The sequence below is a fragment of the Solanum pennellii genome, chromosome 4, assembly GCF_001406875.1.
Source record: "Solanum pennellii chromosome 4, SPENNV200".
Taxonomy (NCBI): Eukaryota; Viridiplantae; Streptophyta; class Magnoliopsida; order Solanales; family Solanaceae; genus Solanum; species Solanum pennellii.
The window spans coordinates 47,781,254-47,806,131 of NC_028640.1; positions in this window are offsets into that span (position 1 = coordinate 47,781,254).

Below are 24,878 nucleotides of genomic sequence, written 5' to 3' on the forward strand. Positions count from 1 at the left end.
TTCCTGAGCCTAGAGCAAGGAAGGATGTCTGTTTCTGCTTTTGAGGCCAATTTTCGTGCACTATCCAGGTATGCCACTCAGCTTTGCTTCAGTCCACAAGAGCGGATTTTCCGCTTTGTGAAAGGATTGAGGTCAGATTTGCAGATTCCAGCCTTACAAGTAGCTGCTGCAGCAAAATCCTTTCAGGAAGTTGTTGATTTTGTGATAGAGGTAGAGGGGGTGAAGCCAGACGACTTCACCACATCATCGACATTTAAGAAGTTTCATAAGGGAGGTGATTTTAGTGGTTCTTACTCCAGAGGGCAGAGTTCAGGAGGTTATCCAGCCCGTCCTATTCAATCTTCATTGCAGGCTTCAGCTGGGTGTCCGTCGCAGACCAGTCAGCCTTTTTCTGAGTTTGGAGGTTATCTCCAGACTTCGTCATTTTCACAGAGACCTATACTTGACTCCAGGACATGTTATGGATGTGGAGAGGCTGGACATATTAGGAAATATTGTCCAAAACAGAGTTACAAATCCCCAGTAGTTAGAGGTAGAGGTGGTCATGGTAGAGGCCGCCATTCTGGAGGACGTGGTGGCCAAGGTAATGGTGGTCACCAATTCAGTCGGGGTGGCGGGCTAGTTGGAACTACTGCAGTGCAGCTTGGTAGGGGCAATGGAAAGACAGGTAATAGGGCCCATTGTTATGCTTTCCCCAGGAGGTCTGAAGCCGAGACATCTGATGCTGTTATCACAGGTACTCTTTTGGTCTGTGATTGCATGGCTTCTGTATTGTTTGATCCTGGATCCACATTTTCATATGTATCTTCCTCATTTGCTACTAGTCTTGATTTATATTATGATTTGCTTGACATGTCTATTCGTGTCTCTACTCCTGTGGGTGAGTCTATGATAGTTGAGAAGGTGTATAGGTCTTGCCTTGTGACTTTTGTGGGGAGCAATACTTATGTAGATTTGATTATTCTAGAGATGGTTGATTTTATTGTAATTTTGGGTAAGACCTGGCTTTCTCCAAATTTTGCAATCTTAGATTGTAATGCTAAAACTGTGACATTGGCCAAACTTGGGACAGATCCGCTAGTGTGGGAGGGTGACTATATTTCCACTCCAGTTCGTATTATCTCTTTTCTTCGTGCTAAGAGGATGGTGAGTAAGGATTGTGTAGCTTTCTTGGAACATCTCAGGGATTATACTTCCAAAGTACATTTGATTGAGTCTGTTTTAATAGTCCGTGAGTTTTTGGATGTGTTTCCTGCAGAACTTCCTGGTATGCCACCGGATAGGGATATTAATTTTTGTATTGATCTGGAGCCGGGTACTCGCCCCATTTCCATTCCCCCTTATATAATGGCTCCAGCTGAGCTAAGGGAGTTAAAGGCCCAACTTCAGGAGTTGTTAGGTAAAGGTTTTATTAGACCGAGTGCATCCCCTTGGGGTGCTCCTGTTTTATTCGTGAAGAATAAAGATGGAAGTTTTCGGATGTGCATAGACTACAGGCAGCTGAATAAGGTAACTATTAAGAACAAGTATCCCATTCCTCGCATTGATGATTTGATAGATCAGTTACAAGGTGCTTGTGTCTTCTCTAAAATTGATTTGAGATCCGGTTATCATCAATTGAAAATACGGGCAACAGATGTGCCAAAGACTGCTTTTCGAACCAGGTATGGGCATTATGAATTCTTAGTAATGTCTTTTGGGATTACGGATGCCCCTGCTGCTTTCATGAGCCTGATGAATGGGATTTTTAAGTCATATCTAGACCTCTTTGTTATAGTATTTATTGATGATATACTGATATACTCAAAGAGCAGGAAAGAACATGAGGAGCATTTGAGAATTGTATTGGAGTTGTTAAGAGAGAAAAAGCTTTATGCCAAATTCTCCAAGTGTGAGTTTTGGCTCGATTCAGTGTCCTTCTTGGGGCACATGGTTACTAAGGATGGAGTGATGGTGGATCCTTCTAAGATTGAAGCAGTGAAGAGTTGGGTAAGACCTACTAATGTTTCACAGGTAAGGAGCTTTGTTGGTTTAGCTAGCTATTACCGTCGATTCGTCAAGGGACTTTCTTCTATTGCTTCCCAGCTGAAAAATTTGACTAAGCAGAATGTTCCATTTGTATGGTCGGACGAATGTGAAGAAAGCTTCTAAATACTCAAGATCTTGTTGAATACTGCACCAATTCTTACCTTGCCAGTGGAAGGTAAGAATTTTATTGTTTATTGTGATGCATCTTATTCTGGTTTGGGTGCAGTGCTAATGCAGGAGAGGAATGTAATTGCTTATTCTTCGAGGAAATTGAAAGTGCATGAACGTAACTATCCGACCCATGATTTGGAGTTGGCTGCAGTTGTATTTGCATTAAAGCAATGGAGACATTATTTATATAGGGTCAAGTGTGAAGTTTATACAGAACATCGTAAATTACAATATGTCTTTACGCAGAAAGATTTGAATTTGAGGCAGAGGAGGTGGATGGAACTATTGAAAGACTATGATATTACTATTTTATATCACCCAATAAAAGCTAATGTTGTGGCAGATGCTTTAAGTAGAAAAGCAGGGAGCATGGGTAATTTAGCCCACTTACAGGTTTCTAGATGCCCATTGGCTAGAGAGGTTAAGACTCTGGCTAATGACTTTATGAGGCTGGAAGTACTAGAGAAAGGAGGATTTTTGGCCTCTGTGGAGGCAAGATCTTCCTTTCTTGACAATATTAAGGGAAAACAGTTTGCTGATGAGAAGCTGAGCCGAATTCGAGATGTGGTATTGTGAGGAGAGGCTAAAGAGGCAATAATTGATGAGGAAGGCGTCTTGAGAATTAAGGGAAGAGTATGTGTGCCTCGTGTTGATGATTTGACCCACACTATTCTTACAGAGGCTCATAGTTCGAGGTATTCCATACATCCTGGTGCAACCAAGATGTATCGTGATCTAAAGCAACATATTTGGTGGAATAGAATGAAGCGTGACATTGTTGATTTTGTTGCCTAATGCCCGAATTGTCAGCAGGTAAAAGTATGAACACTAGAGGCCTGGAGGGACACTTCAGAGAATGCCCATTCCTGAATGGAAGTGGGAAAAAATTGCAATGGATTTCGTAGTTGGTCTTCCAAAGACGTTGGGTAAGTTTGATTCTATTTGGGTAATTGTTGACAGGTTAACTAAGTCTGCTCACTTCAATCCGGTCAAGATGACTTACAATGCAGAGAAGTTAGCCAAACTCTATATCTCAGAAATTGTTCGATTGCATGGAGTTCCACTTTCCATCATATCAGATAGAGGTACGCAATTTACTTTTATGTTTTGGAGAACATTACATGCTGAATTAGGTACTACGCTGGATCTTAGTACTGCATTTCACCCTCAGACCGATGGTCAGTCAGAGCGAACAATTCAAGTGCTGGAGGATATGATTCGTGCGTGTGTGATAGATTTTGGTGGTCATTGTGATAAATTATTTCCCTTAGCAGAGTTTTCGTACAATAATAGCTATCATTCGAGTATTGATATGGCCCCATTTGAGGCATTGTATGGGAGGAGATGTAGGTCCCCCATTGGTTGGTTTGATGCATTTGAGGTTAGACCTTGGGGTACCGATCTTTTGAGGGAATCGTTAGATAAAGTAAAATTCATTTAAGAGAAGCTTCTAGCAGCTCAGAGCAGGCAGAAAGAATATGCAGATCGAAAGGTTAGGGACTTGGATTTTATGGAGGGTGAACAAGTCATGCTGAAGGTTTCACCCATAAAAGGTGTGATGCGGTTTGGTAAGCGAGGTAAGCTTAGTTTGAGGTATATTGGTCCATTTGAAGTTCTGAAGCGCGTGGGGGAGGTGGCTTATGAATTGGCATTGCCTCCAGGGTTGGCAGGAGTGCACCCTGTATTTCATGTGTCCATGCTAAAAAAATACCATAATGATGGAAACTACATTATTCATTGGGATTCAGTTCTTCTTGATGAGAATCTGTCTTATGAGGAGGAGCCTGTTACTATTCTAGATAGGGAGGTACACAAAGTTGAGATCAAAGGAGATTGTATCCGTCAAGGTTCAATGGAAGAATCGGCCAGTTGAAGAGTCCACCTGGGAGAGTTAGGTTGATATGCAAGAAAGATATCCACATCTTTTTACAGACTCAGGTACTCTTTCTCGCCCTTGACTTTCTTCCTATGATCGTTCGAGGACGAACGATGGGTAAATTGGAATCTATTGTAACGACCATTTGTGATCGTTTCGAGAACTAGAACTTTTTATGTCAGAAAATACTTTCCGATAGATTTAAATGGGTGTTTTGGACTATTCATAATTAAAATTATGAAATTAGTGGGGTAATTTTAATAATTTACTTAGTTAGTGGTTAAGAAAATAATAGATAAATAAATAATGGGTCACTATCACCACTCTTTTAATTAGTTATATAATATTTAGGAGGAAATATTCTGTAGAAGGGAAATAAGGGTTTAGCCGAGAGAAACCATATCTGCAGCAGTCACGAAGAGGTTGTTCCATCAGCTAATCAAATTTAGAGTTGGATTTTCAATGTATTAGCATGATTGTGTTAATTATTTTTAGTATAATATTTGAATTGGAAAAGAGGTATATTAAATAAACGCTAGAAAAATTAGTGGAGTCGTATTGGATTGTACAGAAACTGCTTGAGTATTATTATTACTATTGTTATGTTCTTGATTGGAAGGAAAAGGTGTATATATATATATATATATATATATATATATATATATATATATATATATATATATATATATATATATATATATATATATATATATATATATATATATATATATATATATATATATATATATATATATATATATATATATATATATATATATATATATATATATATATATATATATATATATATATATATATATATATATATATATATATATATATATATATATATATATATATATATATATATATATATATATATATATATATATATATATATATATATATATATATATATATATATATATATATATATATATATATATATATATATATATATATATATATATATATATATATATATATATATATATATATATATATATATATATATATATATATATATATATATATATATATATATATATATATATATATATATATATATATATATATATATATATATATATATATATATATATATATATATATATATATATATATATATATATATATATATATATATATATATATATATATATATATATATATATATATATATATATATATATATATATATATATATATATATATATATATATATATATATATATATATATATATATATATATATATATATATATATATATATATATATATATATATATATATATATATATATATATATATATATATATATATATATATATATATATATATATATATATATATATATATATATATATATATATATATATATATATATATATATATATATATATATATATATATATATATATATATATATATATATATATATATATATATATATATATATATATATATATATATATATATATATATATATATATATATATATATATATATATATATATATATATATATATATATATATATATATATATATATATATATATATATATATATATATATATATATATATATATATATATATATATATATATATATATATATATATATATATATATATATATATATATATATATATATATATATATATATATATATATATATATATATATATATATATATATATATATATATATATATATATATATATATATATATATATATATATATATATATATATATATATATATATATATATATATATATATATATATATATATATATATATATATATATATATATATATATATATATATATATATATATATATATATATATATATATATATATATATATATATATATATATATATATATATATATATATATATATATATATATATATATATATATATATATATATATATATATATATATATATATATATATATATATATATATATATATATATATATATATATATATATATATATATATATATATATATATATATATATATATATATATATATATATATATATATATATATATATATATATATATATATATATATATATATATATATATATATATATATATATATATATATATATATATATATATATATATATATATATATATATATATATATATATATATATATATATATATATATATATATATATATATATATATATATATATATATATATATATATATATATATATATATATATATATATATATATATATATATATATATATATATATATATATATATATATATATATATATATATATATATATATATATATATATATATATATATATATATATATATATATATATATATATATATATATATATATATATATATATATATATATATATATATATATATATATATATATATATATATATATATATATATATATATATATATATATATATATATATATATATATATATATATATATATATATATATATATATATATATATATATATATATATATATATATATATATATATATATATATATATATATATATATATATATATATATATATATATATATATATATATATATATATATATATATATATATATATATATATATATATATATATATATATATATATATATATATATATATATAAATTAGTACTATGTTGTTGTGAAGAGGGATCGGGCGTACATTTTAATATATGTCTTACTGTAATGTTTGGTAGAATTGGCTTAAAGTTGGTGGATGAGTGGCAAGTTAGAGTTATATATAGAAAATTTAATTAGTTCATGGAGGATTAATTGTTACCAACATATGTTTACTATTTTAAAATAAATTTCGTATGTTATGTATTATCACGTTCTTTACCATTCAAGTTGTTATATTGAATGGAAAATGCCTTTGTTTTGAATTGCATTTAATGATGGCCTAATGGTCTATTGAAGAATAACAAACAATTAACAGTAGGAAGGTTTTAAATTCTTATGTAATTATTGATTATAAAATTGAGGCCAAATATATAACAAATAAGAGAGTAAGGTGGGGTGATAAACTTTGATATTTCTATAATAAATTGGGAATTTTCTCATATGGGTGTTATAAATTATGTAATATGTTGTTTTGATTTTTCCTGGTAGAGGTTACTGAACATAGACGTAACCTTAAATTCCAATTCTTTCCATAGTTATCTTGTTATGAGCCAAGTTTTAAAATATTGAGTTAGGTAATTAAATATTAGGTGTATCGAGTTATTTAAATTCCACTAAAGTTATGCTAATTGGAGGAATTAAGACTTACCATTAGGCATAAACATAAAGAGATTGATTATAGAATTAGTTGAATTGATGGGTATAGGCTAGACACAGATAATCGGAGTGTTTATGACCTTGTGAACTTACAGAAAGGCGTTGGAGAAGTAGTTTCTTGACTTCGATTCTTCGGTGGAGGTAGGTTATGGTTTATTTCTAATTGATAGATAAACTCTAAATAGCGATTGATATGTATTGAGTGATATTGTAAAGTCTTCTATGTACTTGATTGTGTGGTTGTAAGTTTTGATTGTGTGGTTTGTGGTTGGCCTAAAATTATGAGAGTGTTGAATTTCTAATCTTGAACCCTCTATATTAAAATGACGCCTTGAATAAAGAAGGCTTGCTGAAATAAAATAATGAGATAATTGGATCGGAGTGTCACGTTCCGACACAGTATTATGGGATCAGAGTGTCACGTTCCGACACGATATTATGGGATAGGAGTGTCACGTTCCGACACAATAACATTAAAGGCAAGGAATCTTGAAGTAACTTAATATACTTAATCTCAAGGAACCTATTTTCCAAATGAGTATGGTGTGGAGGCATGAGTCCTCATACGTGTGCTTGATGTTGTGATTGATGGTGTACCTATTATGGTGTTGTTGTCATCAATGGTTCATGTGTTGTTGCTTGCCACCTGTTAAGTATTTTGGTTGATTTTATATTATTATTCATTATATATATTGATTTCTATTTTGAGTTGACCGATGATACCTACTCAGTACGTGTTCCTTGTACTGACCCCTACAGGTATTTTCTTCTTTGTTCTTTTGTGGAGTGCAGCAAGTGTACCATCGACTTCGACTCGCCCTCTGCTCTAGTCAGTCTCCAACACATCAGAGTTCACGTCTTGATGTCTTTGAATTTCGGACATGGACCATCTTTTTACTTATTTTGGTTTCTTAAATACTCTTAGACTTGGTAATTTGAGGATAGATGTTCTTGATGTGATGACTTCCAGATTTTGGGGGTAATAAGTGTTAAACTTTAGAAGCTTATTGAATTGGTTACATTAATAAGTTTTGGATCTTCCGCATTATATTTTGTTACTCATAGTTGAACTATTGGTAAATGTTGGGATTTATAATTGTTGGTTCGCTCACCTAGTAGGTTAAGTGTGGGTGCCACTCACGACTCGTTTTGGGTCGTGACATAAAGATTGCTAACTATATACATTTTATGCATTTGATATGGATCATTTGGCTTTTTTATCAACATTAGTTTGAAAAAAAGTAGAAAATTGTGGCATTTCATATAACATATTAATAACTTTATTAATGTTTGCAGTTTGTTCCATCATCTAAATTTGTTTTCTCAATTTATGAATCTTGAAGAGGACATATTTTTTTCCTTGAGCGGAAAGTATGCACTTGTGGATTGTTTCAAATAGACGAGATACCTTGCGCACACACAATTGTTGTTTTAAAGAGCAAGAATATTAAAAATGTATATCCTTACTGCTCTTATTACTACAAGCCTGATGCATTAGCAAAATCCTATGAGGCTTAAATGGTTCCATTTATTGATAAGGAGGATTGTTCGGTTCGAGATAAGGTTTTAGATGATATTTTTTTTCCACCTAGATACAAAACGATTCGAAGAAAAAAATGCATATGAAAAGATAAAAAATAAACACAAATTAGTGTGGGCAAATAAATAATTACAAATATAATTTAGTAAGAATAATTAATTGACAACTTTTTTTGTTTGATAATCCGGCTCTTTAGGGTCACCATATTACTTGCGGAACCACGTACACTTGAATGTGCAATTGGAAGCAACAATGTTTTGTACAGAGTCTGTAATGCACTCCATGATTATATTGAAAAATGAATGGTTGAATAATAAAAAATATTACAATTAAAAAGAATTTTATTTGATTCAAGGAAGATATAACGTCTACAATCATGTGAACCGAATCTATGATTATTTCATCAAGAAAGAAGATAATCGACAAGGTAAAATAAAGATCTCGGAAAAATCAAGAAGTAATCTAAAGTTTAGCCTTAACTTTATTAATTCTTGTAAAATAAGGATCTCTACTACTCCTTTTTAAAAGATAAAAGCTCTTATGTTTCCATATCTTCATCTAGAAGATTCAAGTCTCAACATTACAACACTATATAAAAGCCAGCGTCTGCTAAAGAGAAGATGCACACGAGTCTAAAAGTATTGTTGATAAGGCTTGGTATCAAAAGAAAATAGAAAGAAAAAACGTTGAATGTAGATATAGGAACTATATTCAAAACATGTATATACTACAAATTTCAGAAAACTAGAAGACAACACCCTTGCAACCTAAGAAAATTGGACATAAGATATACAATGGATCTCAGCTAGTATAAAAACATCCTATGTCAACTTTACCTTTCACACTTTCATTTCTGTTTGTTTATTCCTGAAAATTAAAAGTTAACTAGCGACTCTTCTAAGTCAACTATTCGAAGAAGAAAATCGAAAAAAAATTCACCCCCTATTTCACTTCTGGATCATACTTCCCGAACTACAACATAATTCTACGACCATGAATCTTAGATCAAGTAGGGAATAATATAGGGAATTTAGTAAAGATGGATGTACATCCTATGCATTGAGCGGATCATATACACACATTTGTGTATAGGTACCAATTGGATTACCAGTCAATAATCATATCTTTATAGGTCCCCGCCTACAAAGCCTTGTCTATGAAGGAAATATTATATATACTTTGTACCAAATGTGGTGTGCTTGGAAAAACTAATACCACTTGCAAAAATGAAAATCCAATAAACAAATGACCCAAAATGTAGCACCACTCCAACACAAGATGAAGCACCTACCAATTGTGGCTGATGGTATTATTTAAAGAGAATAGGAATCATGAAAAATATCCGATGTTAGATGCTAGCTCAAGTGATAAAAGTATTAGTGTCTATTTATTCTATGCTAATACAAGTAAGTTTCTTGACTCTAAAATGTACAAATAATGGAAAAGTCCTCATCAAAATCGAGCTATCTAGAAGGGGTCTCAATCCACAACATTCACTAAAAAGATCTTAAAGCAATGGATAGACTAATACATTCCCAATGTTACGGCAAACAATGTCAACAATATATTTAAATTAAACAAAAATAAAGATAAAAATAACTCCGGCTCAACTATTGTAAATAGTAAGGTGGGAGACAAAAACCTACACTCCTAGTATCATTGGCGGAATTATGTTATGAAGTATGGGTGCTTAAGCACCTACAACCTTTTGTGATAACACACTATTATTTGTGTACAATATCTAATAACTTATTCAAATATATTAAATAAGCACCTGATCTATAGAATAACTTTTAAATAGAGCATAATTGAGTACTAACGATAAAATTTTTTATAGATCTTCCATTACCTACTATAACCCCTAAAAAACCTCTACCTTATCTTTTGCAGTAACTCCTACTTCACCATCACAATCTACAGAAGCTACACTTCTAAACAATAGCAATCTTTTCGAAATCTTATCAAACGATTATCTCAAATTATTACATAAAGTACGAAATATTTCAAGGGAAAACTTATAAACAATTAAGAACAACTATTAAGATGCATTAGGTAATAGGGGTAATATTAACAAACTATTGGGTAATACAGATAAAGTTGGAGGCAGGCCTATTATCAATTCTCAGGTAAATGACTTTTGGGATGTGATTACACTACATCAAAAATGACCTTTAGCGGCAATTAATTAACAATTGCTGCTAAATATATATATTTAGCTGTAACTATCACTCTTTGTATATGTTCCTAAAGGATTTAGTGACATTGGATCTACTGGCGCTTAACTAATGTCGGTAAAGACTTTAACACTCTTTATTAATGTGTTTATCTATTGCCGCTAAAAGTTATTTTCATTGTAGTACTAGTTACTATGAGATGATTGATTTAGGTTTAAAAGGTAGCAAATACGTGGTACAATAAGTGCATCAAGATACACTAAGTCTTATTTTTAAAAACTATACAAATCTTCAGAAAATGTGAAGTGGTTTTGTAGTTATCGAGATGCACAAGTACCCACCTACCTCATAGGAATTAGGATCATTGTCCCATTCTAATATCACTTTTCCCACACAAAAATAATCATAACAAAAAAATATTTTTCTTTGAACTCATGTGGACTTCACACCCCGAGTTACCAAATCTAATCTCCTTCAATTGTCTTAACTGACCAAACATATATAAGGTAATCTCTTCTTTTGAATAAAATGTTACCATCTAGAATAATACAACTTTTGGCAACATTTGTAATTACAAAATAGTAAACTCCTCCGAGGAATTGAGGGTATCCACAATCATCGAATTATACTCCAACTCCTTCCTATAAAAAAATTATGTTAACCTAATTGAAGAATACAACCTTATACTTATATTAGAGGAAGAATTCTAGAAACTAAATATATCGAGTCAACAGGCTCGGTGAAGCTAAATCTAACACCACGTTCTTCCATAAAACAACTCTCAGCCAAAGTAGAAGAAATAAAACTTTTGCCGTCCAAATCCAAAAGGGTTCCTAGTTGTATCACCAAGTGGACATCAAATCCCAACAACATTATAATCATTAAAGAAATAATTACTCTTATCCAACAAATGAATGGAGATTGTGTAACTATGATTATTAAATTAGATCTCGAAAAGTATTTGAACGGTAAAACGGACTGTCATCTAGAAAAAATATCATTTTTTACAAACAATAATGTGAGGCCAACATAAATATAAGAGTAATCTTGTTAATGCAAACAACCATCAATAGGATTTGAACTAATCACAAACGAATCATTCAAAATAGGATCAGGAAAATGAGGCATATGAGGAGTCATTCGTGATACAAAAGGGAATTGGATATCTAGATTCATGGGGAATATCTTCAAAGGTAATACGATCCAAATAAGCTATGTGGCCTATTATAGGACCTAACATTGCACTAGATAAAATGTTGATGCCATTATAAATTAATATAGAATTGAAGGAAATTGCACATTATTTACAAAATGATTGTCCTGCTCGGTCTAACATCTTAAATGATTGCAAGGCACTACTTTTGAAGCAAGGGAAGCCACTAGCTAGAGTAGATATCGAGTGGAGAACCAAAAGACTTGTGCTCTAGCTATTCAGGGGGTCTAATCTATCGACAATCATTTATCTTGTGCACTAGGTAGTTCAACCCTTGTTTGTGTCCAAGAATAAAAAAGCAAACAAGGAGGAACTATTTTTTTAGACTAATAAATTAATCTGCAACTCGTGTCTTTTGTAATATGTACTGTATTGCACCTCTATCCACATACTAAACAACAATTTCACCACAATCCATGTAATGATGAATATTAAGTCTTATTAATATGATATTTATTTTTACCAACAAAGGAAAAATAAAGAGACTCTCATATAATATAATACACATGATTAGTTTAAATAATGTTAAGTGATTTGTTATAATTTAATTATTTATAGGCAAATAGTAGTCCATCTTTTGTGTGTTTGTGTGTGTGTGTGTGTGTTTGTGTGTGTGTGTGTGTGTTTGTGTGTGTGTTTACGCATGACTAAAGAGTTAATTGAACAATAAATTTAATATATTTGACGATAATTGACACAAATCGATCTATAATATATATATATATATACTTGTTCATAAGCCATCATCAACAAAGAGGGTAGTGGATGATTGTTTGTAATGTTCTTTAGCTTTTACAAAAATTAAAATTAATTAGAAATAACAATGAATGAATTGAATAACAATGGTTGAGAACTAACAATAATATAATAGATGAACTCAAGAATTATTATATCATTGGAGAGTAACTTTTTTTGATGAATGACCTAAATTTTTTTATTAAGAAGGTGGCGTGAAGATGAAAAATCGAGATTTTGTAAGGGAATAAATTTATTTATTTTATATTAAATTTTGTAATTTAAACTTCATGGAAAAAATAATTTGCAATTTAAGATTTTGAGGCTGAGATGTTAGTCTTTTAAGGTTCTGATGGAAGAAAATATTCAACATTATTTAATAGCTAGGTATAAAGACTCACATTTTTTTTAACTTTAAATGACAAATAGTGTCTTTTGCACCAATAAAGTAAGACTTGGAGCTAGTTTACAAATTGAGTTTTGAAAATGTCCTTTTTAGCAAAGTTAGTAGAAAATATTAAAGAAACCCTAGAGTCTGATTTTTTATTTTATATATATAGTAGTGTTTTACAAGTCTCATCACATTTTACTCTATGCCTTCCATATTCATTGTTTTGTGTTAAAAAAAATGATAATCCAATAAACAAATGACCCAAAATGGAGCACCACTCCAACACAAGATGAAGCACCTACCAATTGTGGCTGATGGTATTATTTAAAGAGAAAAGGAATCATGAAAAATGTCCGATGTTAGATGCTAGCTCAAGTGATAAAAGTATTAGTGTCTATTTATTCTATGCTAATACAAGTAAGTTTCTTGACTCTAAAATCTACAAATAATGGAAAATTCCTCATCAAAATCGAGCTATCTAGAAGGGGTCTCAATCCACAACATTCCCTAAAAAGATCTTAAAGCAATGGATAGACTAATACATTCCAATGTTACGGCAAACGATGTCAACAATATATTTAAATTAAACAAAAATAAAGATAAAAATAACTCCGGCTCAACTATTGTAAATAGTAAGGTGGGAGACAAAAACCTACACTCCTAGTATCATTGGCGGAATTATGTTATGAAGTATGGGTGCTTAAGCACCTACAACCTTTTGTGATAACACACTATTATTTGTGTACAATATCTAATAACTTATTCAAATATATTAAATAAGCACCTGTTCTATAGAATAACTTTTAAATAGAGCATAATTGAGTACAAACGATAAATTTTTTTATAGATCTTCCATTACCTACTATAACCCCTAAAAAACCTCTACCTTATCTTTTGCAGTAACTCCTACTTCACCATCACAATCTACAGAAGCTACACTTTTAAACAATAGCAATCTTTTCGAAATCTTATCAAAAGATTATCTCAAATTATTACATAAAGTACGAAATATTTCAAGGGAAAACTTATAAACAATTAAGAACAACTATTAAGATGCATTAGGTAATAGGGGTAATATTAACAAACTATTGGGTAATACAGATAAAGTTGGAGGCTGGCCTATTATCAATTCTCAGGTAAATGACTTTTGGGATGTGATTACACTACATCAAAAATGACCTTTAGCGGCAATTAATTAACAATTGCTGCTAAATATATATATTTAGCTGTAACTATCACTCTTTGTATATGTTCCTAAAGGATTTAGTGACATTGGATCTACTGGTACTTAACTAATGTCGGTAAAGACTTTAACACTCTTTATTAATGTGTTTATCTATTGCCGCTAAAAGTTATTTTCATTGTAGTACTAGTTACTATGATATGATTGATTTAGGTTTAAAAAGTAGCAAATACGTGGTACAATAAGTTCATCAAGATATACTAAGTCTTATTTTTAAAAACTATACAAATTTTCAGAAAATGTGAAGTGGTTTTGTAGTTATCGAGATGCACTAGTACCCACCTACCTCATAGGCATTAGGATCATTGTCCCATTCTAATATCACTTTTCCCACACAAAAATAAGCATAATAACAAAATATTTTTGTTTGAACTCATGTGGACTTCACACCCCGAGTTACCAAATCTAATCTCCTTCAATTGTCTTAACTGACCAAACATATATAAGGTAATCTCTTCTTTTGAATAAAATGTTACCATCTAGAATAATACAACTTTTGGCAACATTTGTAATTAAAAAATAGTAAACTCCTCCGAGGAATTGAGGGTATCTACAATCATCGAATTATACTCCAACTCCTTCCTATAAAAAAAATTATGTTAACCTAATTGAAGAATACAACCTTATATTTATATTAGAGGAAGAATTCTAGAAACTAAATATATCGAGTGAACAGGCTCGGTGAAGCTAAATCTAACACCACGTTCTTCCATAAATCAACTCTCAGCCAAAGTAGAAGAAATACAACTTTTGCCGTCCAAATCCAAAAGGGTTTCTAGTTGTATCACCAAGTGGACATCAAATCCCAACAACATTATAATCATTAAAGAAATAATTACTCTTATCCAACAAATGAATGGAGATTGTGTAACTATGATTATTAAATTAGATCTCGAAAAGTATTTGAACGGTAAAATGGACTGTCATCTAGAAAAAAAATTCATTTTTTACAAACAATAATGTGCGGCAAACATAAATATAAGAGTAATCTTGTTAATGCAAACAACCATCAATAGGATTTGAACTAATTACAAATGAATCATTCAAAATAGGATCAGGAAAATGAGGCATATGAGGAGTCATTCGTGATACAAAAGGGAATTGGATATCTAGATTCATGGGGAATATCTTCAAAGGTAATACGATCCAAATAAGCTATGTGGCCTATTATAGGACCTAACATTGCACTAGATAAAATGTTGATGCCATTATAAATTAATATAGAATTGAAGGAAATTGCACATTATTTACGAAATGCTTGTCCTGCTCGGTGTAACATCTTAAATGATTACAGGGCACTACTTTTGAAGCAAGGGAAGCCACTAGCTAGAGTAGATATCGAGTGGAGAACCAAAAGACTTGTGCTCTAGCTATTCAGGGGGTCTAATCTATCGACAATCATTTATCTTGTGCACTAGGTAGTTCAACCCTTGTTTGTGTCCAAGAATAAAAAAGTAAACAAGGAGGGAACTATTTTTTTAGACTAATAAATTAATCTGCAACTCGTGTCTTTTGTAATATGTACTATATTGCACCCCTATCCACATACTAAACAACAATTTCACCACAATCCATGTAATGATGAATATTAAGTCTTATTAATATGATATGTATTTTTACCAACAAAGGAAAAATAAAGAGACTCTCATATAATATAATACACATGATTAGTTTAAATAATGTTAAGTGATTTGTTATAATTTAATTATTTATAGGAAAATAGTAGTCCATCTTTTGTGTGTTTGTGTGTGTGTGTGTGTTTTTGTGTGTGTGTGTGTGTTTGTGTGTGTGCTTACGCATGACTAAAGAGTTAATTGAACAATAAATTTAATATATTTTACGATAATTGACACAAATCAATCTATAATATATATATATATATACTTGTTCATAAGCCATCATCAACAAAGAGGGTAGTGGATGATTGTTTGTAATGTTCTTTAGCTTTTACAAAAATTAAAAAATTAATTAGAAATAACAATGAATGAATTGAATAACAATGGTTGAGAACTAACAATAATATAATAGATGAACTCAAGAATTATTATATCATTGGAGAGTAACTTTTTTTGATGAATGACCTAAATTTTTTTATGAAGAAGGTGGCGTGAATATCAAAAATCGAGATTTTGGAAGGGAATAAATTTATTTATTTTATTTTAAGTTTTCTAATTTAAACTTCATGGAAAAAATAATTTGCAATTTAAGATTTTGAGGCTGAGATGTTAGTCTTTTAAGGTTCTGATGGAAGAGAATATTCAACATTATTTAATACCTAGGTATAAAGACTCACATTTTTTTAACTTTAAATGACAAATAGTGTCTTTTTCACCAATAAAGTAAGACTTGGAGCTAGTTTTCAAATTGAGTTTTGAAAATGTCCTTTTTAGCAAAGTTAGTAGAAAATATTAAAGAAACCCTAGAGTCTGATTTTTTATTTTATATATATAGTAGTGTTTTACAAGTCTCATCACATTTTACTCTATGCCTTCCATATTCATTGTTTTGTGTTAAAAATGAAGTTAAATTCTCTAAATTCTAATTTTCTCCTAAGATTCAAGAAAGCCCTTTTAAACTAAAAAAGATGCTAAATTTATTATTGAGTAACAGGGATAAGATCTAGTCTTTCCATTCCACAAAGGTGTATTTATTAATCTTTAGTAAAATATTTATTTTTAAACCAACTATATCTTAAGAAGTAATAGAAGGTAGCATCACACTATCTGTAATAATCGTTTTCATTTAAACTTCTCATAGATTATTCCTCCCTTCACCAATATAGAAGTGAAACCAAATTTTTCATCTTGTATAACCGTAACACAAATCTAGATAATCCAAGTGATATGCTTATGTGAAATTCATTTATATAAGCTTTTATCCATTTTATGAAAGTATTTTTTAAGCCTCTTAATGAATGAATTCTACATAAGCGTAGCGTTTGGGTTTACCTTATATGTGTTATCCTGTTATGGTGACATGTGATTGAAAATGTTATTGGTAATCTATGTTAGGCTGGAATAAAAAGAATTAAATTATAATTTTAAAATATGTTTTTATAATATATAGGTAAGAGAATGTTCCTGGAATGCTATTGGAGGAATATTAAATTAAGTTGGAATTTCATTAACAATGACATTTTTTTTGCTCTACTGCATATGAAGGCTTTAGAAATAATGGTACCATTTCTTCTATCCTTAATAATATATGCTTTAAGAAGATTTATATTAAAGTATTCTTTCTTATATAGGAGTTTCTTGGCAAAAAGTATTGCTTTGAATAATGTCAGAATTAACTATTTTTTAGAGTTGTTATTGTCGCATGAATACATCATAAAAAATACAAAAGTAGCTTACTCTATATCTCTCTGCTTCTTTTAAATATTCTTCTACCCACAAGAGCAAAAACATACAAATGCTTGGTGTAGTAATGTTGTAATTTGTGAATGTATGATGATAAAATGTCTTAAATGCCAACACATTATGTTATCGCCTCCCCCAATTTTATCTTCCCTTACCCTAAAAGTAAAAATAAAAAAGGAAATAGGTAACCAATGATTGGGTTAAAAATGGATTGACCCATATTTATACACATTTACATGTACAAATAAAATCTACTTTAGAATTTTATATTCAAAAAAACTTAAATTTTTTTTTTTTGGAAAATGAATGTGATTTTATTCAAGAACGTGAAACATGATCTCATTTTATTTCACGTTAACTCAATTTTAAAATCTCTTTTCATAGTATAAAACATTTGAATTATTCAAAGTTCAATATAGATTTTTGAAATTTTTTTTCATATTTTTTCTTTACTTATATATTTTCTAGGAGATGAGTTCACTACTTACAAAGTTATATTTCAAATGTCACAAGGATACTAATGGAAATTATGATTTATATTATGTTCTTAAATATTTTCTTAATAGGTGTGCATTGACTCACAAATTACACTTCTTAGGAATATAGGGAGTATCATGAAAAGATTAAAGAATAATATTACGTGTAATAATCATATAATTCTTTTGGTTTACTCCTTTTGATTTTTCTACTTGAAATTGTGTTTTCACTAAATGGTCATGGTTTCATTAGTTAGATTGATATTAGACTCTACAATCCAATCGTATAGTAATATTATTATCCTACATCAACGTTTAAACGCTAATCCTAAGCTTAAGACTATACACTCTTCATGTTTTTATCAGGAAGTTCAGTTATTTTGTTTAACTTGAACTATTTTTATTTTAATTTCAGTGATGTGTGCATGAATTTTTGAAAGCAATTCTAAAAGACCATATTGGAAGGAAAAGTTGTCATTAAGAAAACACCTTTTTTTTTTATAGATTTTTTGTTCTCCTTGGCATAATTGAGATGCTTGATTATAATTTTAGGTTCGTCGATCAGTGTCATCAAGGAGTTCATAACACATTTGTTTACAACTTTCTTCCCTGCAATGAAAAATTATGTTTACAACGAGGCGGATCCCTAATCTTGAGTTTATAGATTTGGATTCTACAAAACGTTACCTTTTCAAAATCAAACGAGTTACCTCTTTAGAATTTCATAACCATAAACTGAACATTCTGGATTCACCTCCACAAAAGGGAAGAGAGTTGTGAAGAATTCAGAGGAAATAAGTCATAACTAAGATGGATGTTGATCTCACTACAGGAATTCACTAAGAAGAATAAATAATTAAGGAATTACGCAACAGACTCTCTTTCGATCTAAATGTGTTTTCTTATGTGTTGGCTTATATTTATCAATAAACCTTTCTTTGTGATGAAACATCTCAATCATGCAAAAATAATCAAAATAAAAAAAAAATCCTTCTTAAGGACAACCTTACTTTCCAATATGGTCTTTCTTTGAAATATCACAGTTTATAAATGAATTTAACGTACACCTATCAGCACAATTTACAGCATCATAAAATTAGCAATATAAATATTCTTTAGAAATAAAGGCACAACCTCTCCTATCCTTTTATTATATATGGGTCAAGGGGATTTATTTTACAGTTTGCTTTCTTAGGTAAAATTTCTTGGCAAAAAAAATAATTCCTCTGAATAATGTTATATCTAGGTTTAGGATTATCTCATTTTAAGAGTTGTTTTTGTTGCATGAATCAAACATAAAAAAATGTTAATCATCTTTTTGTATATAGTAACTTATAGCAATAGAATCTTACTCTAAGGTTGTGTTTGGTATGAAGGAAAATGTTTTTCATGGAAAATATTCGTAGAAAATGTTTAACTTGAAATAAGTAGATATTTGATTACTTTTTAATGTTTGGTTGGAGACTAGAAAATATTTTCCGGAAATATATTTTAGTGTTTCATTTTTGAGTGAAATATGTTTTTGATATCTTTTATTTTTTATTAGAGTAAAAAGTAATTTTTGAAGTTGAATTTTTTTTTTAAAAAAAAATTAAATTATTTTCGTTGGTGGGTGGGCGGTTTGGGGTTAAGATGGTAGGGATGAAAAAATTGAAATATTAACATAAATTTTTTTATTGATTGGGGGGCTAGTAGGGGGTGGGACAGCTAGGGTGTATGGGTGGGGGGGGTGGTAGGGTGTATGGGTGGGCGAGGGGCTAATAGAGGATGAGTTGGGGGCTGGTAGGATGGGGTGGGGGCTGGTATGGTGTGTGGAGTGTTGGTAGGGGTGGGTTAGGGCTGGTAGGGTGGGGTAGTTTGGGCGGAGGTTGGAAAGAGAGTTTTGGAAAATCATTTCATTAAGTTTAGAAGGGAAGTCATTTTCATTAAATTTGAGGAAAATTAGTTGATTTGGACAATATTTTCCAAAACATTTGACTCTCCTAAGGATAGGTTAAAGTATCATGATTAGAATGCCTTATGATAGCTTGACTTGGTTAGGACAAAACCATTTCATGGTAGATTTAGGATAGACGACATATACTGTCCTAATGGATGCTTGGCTTGCAATAAAGGTGCGATTCATAGAGTAGGTTGTGTTAGATTACTCATGGTAGCTTAGGCGAATTATAATACCCTATGGATAGATTACATATTGATGAGTGGATGCATGGTGGCTAGGTGGGTGTTTTTATAACCTTCCTATGATAGTTGGATCTCATGATATTATGTTTTCCACAATAGTTATGTCTAGTATGATAGTATGCTATTTTTGATAGACTAGTATGAAAGATAGTTAGGATTGAGTAAGCTATTCTAAATGAGTACTTAGCGTGAATAGAAGAATGTTATGTCATTCATATATGACACAAGTATGACTTGAAGCTACTTATGAAATGTCCTCTTATGATGTATGGCTAGCTTGGGTAGTGGCTATAGTTGCCTTCCATGTTAAGATTGACTTAAGATGATAGTTCCTTGTAAAATATGAAATTAGGTCCTTACTGACACTTAAGAGGGAGTAACACATGAATAGGTGACTTCAAGATATGCTTAGTGTGTGAAGTAGAATGGGATACCCCACATGCATTGCACAAGTGTACCTTGAGGTGACCTAGGGGTATAGTGCTCTACTGAAGTATGAATTACCAAAGAGGTGCTTAGATTAGGTAGTAGTATGGGATGCTACCTTTAACATGCACAAGAATACGTTGAGGTGGCTTGGGACGTAATTCACTTGAGTATAAAAGTCAAATGGTTGAAGTATCAAATTATGATTATGTATTATGTTGACTCACAATTTGATATACTCTTATGACGTTATTGTAGCTTCCATACTTTGTACTTTTGTACTAACGCATATTTCCTATATTCTAACCAAATATAGGGTTGCAGCTCTGAATTGCTATTGGAGGCTAGAGTTTCAAAAATTTAGAAGATTGAAGATCTTTCTGAGTCCTCATTGCTTAGAGGACAATATCTATTTACCTTTATGACGTTTACTTTTATATTTTAGACTTTATGTGTCTGTGTCCAAAGACTTTTATTCATGTCATTCATGGACGGTTTGAGACAATAATGTTAGAAAGACTTCCGCTCTTATGAAATACCTTTCAAGTTATGTTTTAAAGAAATATTTAAATTCTTCCATATTTTCTAATGCCTATTTGATGACTGAATTCTTAGTGCTTGTGTAAGATATCTTTTAGATTGAATACCCCATGTTACGACTAGTGGGTGCTCTCGAGTTGTTACAATAATATATATGAGATGTATGATCTTAAACAAAAGGTACACATTATAGAAAAAAATATTTATTGTGCATTAACTGTAAATTAAATATGGATGCACCGGGATAGGTAGATAGCCCTTTAATTTTATCTATATATTTTTAAATTGGTTCACTTTTCTTCATCTTAACGTTTCTGTTATAATGTCATACCCACTAAACGTTTCTTTGATCATCTAATTCCTCTATTAGAAACCCCCCTCTTTGAATCACTTTTTCTCTCTCTAATTTAGCAGAAAACATTATTAGTTTCTCTTATCAGCTCATTTTTATTTTTTTACATCTAAGTAGATTTCATTTTATATAGATATAAAACGGGTGATCATGATTGGGATATAAGTGCGGTTTCAAGAAGTTGTAATATTAATAAACCTGACAATGTTGTAGCTCCTATGATATACTTGGAGACTTCATTAAATGATGTTTGGAATTCATTTGATAAATTTTTGCTCGTGACATCACTAATTTTTACGATTTATCATAATTTTCTCTTTAGATTTTCAAACTGCTCACCAGGAAAACCAGATGATCAAGTCATAATTATGAACCAAAACGGTAACCAATAGTTTTTCTAATATCCTATTCAACCATCTCAATATATCCATCTAACAACTACAACACCAAAAGAATGGATTGATCTACAACAACTCGATATAGGGGCTAAAAATTATCCTAATTTCACTTTTTCCATGAAGAATCCTTTGGTTCAAACTAGAACAAGGAAACCATTCCCTACAATACATTTTATGTGAGTATGCTCAAAATTTTGATTTTAGTACTTTTGATTTTAGTACTTAAGGATCTACACCCTACATGGTCTTCTTATCATTAAGTTTAGTTATTTTTTGTCTAACTTGAATCATCATTGGTTGTGTTTTAAGTGAAGGAGAGAGAGATGAGTTTCTAGTCCATATTGCAGGAGAAACTTCTCTCTAGTCTCGTAACAAATAAAAGGAGGATTCATGGACAGAAGAATTCATGCTTCAACAGAATCCCTTTTTTCGCTTGGTGACTAGATCAATATATTTGTCAAATAGCGGAGTCTCTTCCAGCGGATACGGAGCGTAACCCTGAGCTTATTGATCGAATTCCTAGTAAGTCATGTCTCTCTCTTTCACATAAGTTAGAATTTATGATGATTCAAGTCAGATAAAAATAACCTAAATTCATGATAAAAAGAACATGCAGGGTATAGAGCCTAAAGTTTAGGATTAGTATTTGAACATTTACGTAGCTTAAGAATGGTTATATGGTAACTATAAGATTAGATTGCAGTCTGTAAGATCAATTTAATGATATAATGAAAACACAGTCTCAAGTAGACAAGCAAAAATGAGTAAACAAAAACAGTTAGATTATTTATGTAGAGTGAAAAATTAAAGTTGGATTTTTCGGCTACATGACTTTGTGTAAGTTAATTAGGTAGGCATTTTCTGATTACTTTTTCACGAAATTTCCATACTTATATGATCTTAGTGGGGAAGGTCATAATTATATGAAAATTTATGAAATTAACCACATCTTTGTTTTTTTCGAGTATATATTGATCTTAAAGTTGTCGTTCATCATTGATGAGATATTAGTCTAAGAGTATATTAACCTACTAGAAAATAAGGAATTAATATGGATGAAATTTCATAGCTGAACAATAAAATTTCATGCTAATTTTTTTTAGCTATGGATTAGAGCAAAAAAAAAAAAAGAAAATTCATGAATTAGCAAGGAGGTTTTAGTGATGTATTAGTTAGGATTACTGACAAATCCCATAGATAATTCAATACTTTTAGTAGTATCTATCACTAAATTAATGATCTCTATTTGGTTCTTTCTAAAAATAATTTCATAAGACATTTTGTCTTAGTAAAAACAAGAAATATTTAGATTTACCAATTTTATTCATGAATCTTTTTGTGTATTGATGGAAATGTGACACGCATTGCGGCTATCCCCTTGGCGTAAACACGGGATTAAGGATAAAGAAACTGAATGAATTCTAAGCACCTAGTGGATGAAAGGAACGTACTAGTTCAATCTCACATACCAGTGATGAAATCTATGGAGAAATACTACAATTTTGGGGATGCAACTGAAGAAAACCTCCTACTTGTTCTTAAGAGGAAATTGTCGAATATTCTCTTCTTTTGCTCTAAGTTTGATTAACTTCGGTAAAAAGTTTAAATATTGCAAAAGTATATTTTTATTCATAGAGTTTGTACAAATATCATATCCTAGGAGCACCCCCTTGACGTAACCGTCGTCGTTGTCCTCTTTGAGGACAAAGACTACCCTCTTAGCCTACATCATTACATTTATAGGTTAAAATGCAGAAATTTGAAAAAGTTTTCATTACTACTACATGGAGGTTTACATAGACCTCTACATACACATAATAGTTATATCGAGCATACATAGACCCTTCATATAGGATGATTACTTAGTCTTCTAATTTTATTATACGTATATATATATATATAATATAATATAAGATAGTCTCAAAAACATGTCTCATCTCATAACCATCTACTAATAGTGTAATAATTTGGGAGTAGCCCATACATCAATATAACAAGACCACGTATAGGTCATACAATGTTTAGTACTCAAAGAAAAGGAAAGAACATAAGAGTCTTAAGAACTGAAAACAACTTCATAATGTTGATATTGGCATTTCCCTCGTAATGTGAGGACCTACCCAACTTGGATGAATGAGAGTTCCAAGTCTTCCTTCAAAGTCGTCTCAAAAGCCCTTCAATGACCGGAACTTAAAATGTTGGGGAAAAGGGAGAAAATGGGGTAAGTACATTACTTGCACTATGTATGATACCATATACAAACATATCATGAAATCATAATAAGAATCGGGACAATTCATAAAGTTATGAAATTTACTTCGAAAAGCCTTATGCACATTCAAGAAGACCATACCAATAAATAAAACATATTCATTAAGTCATAGCCATGTACGTCACAAGACCAACAAAACAAAGTCTAGTCAAGGCAGCATGCACATCACATAATTGAAC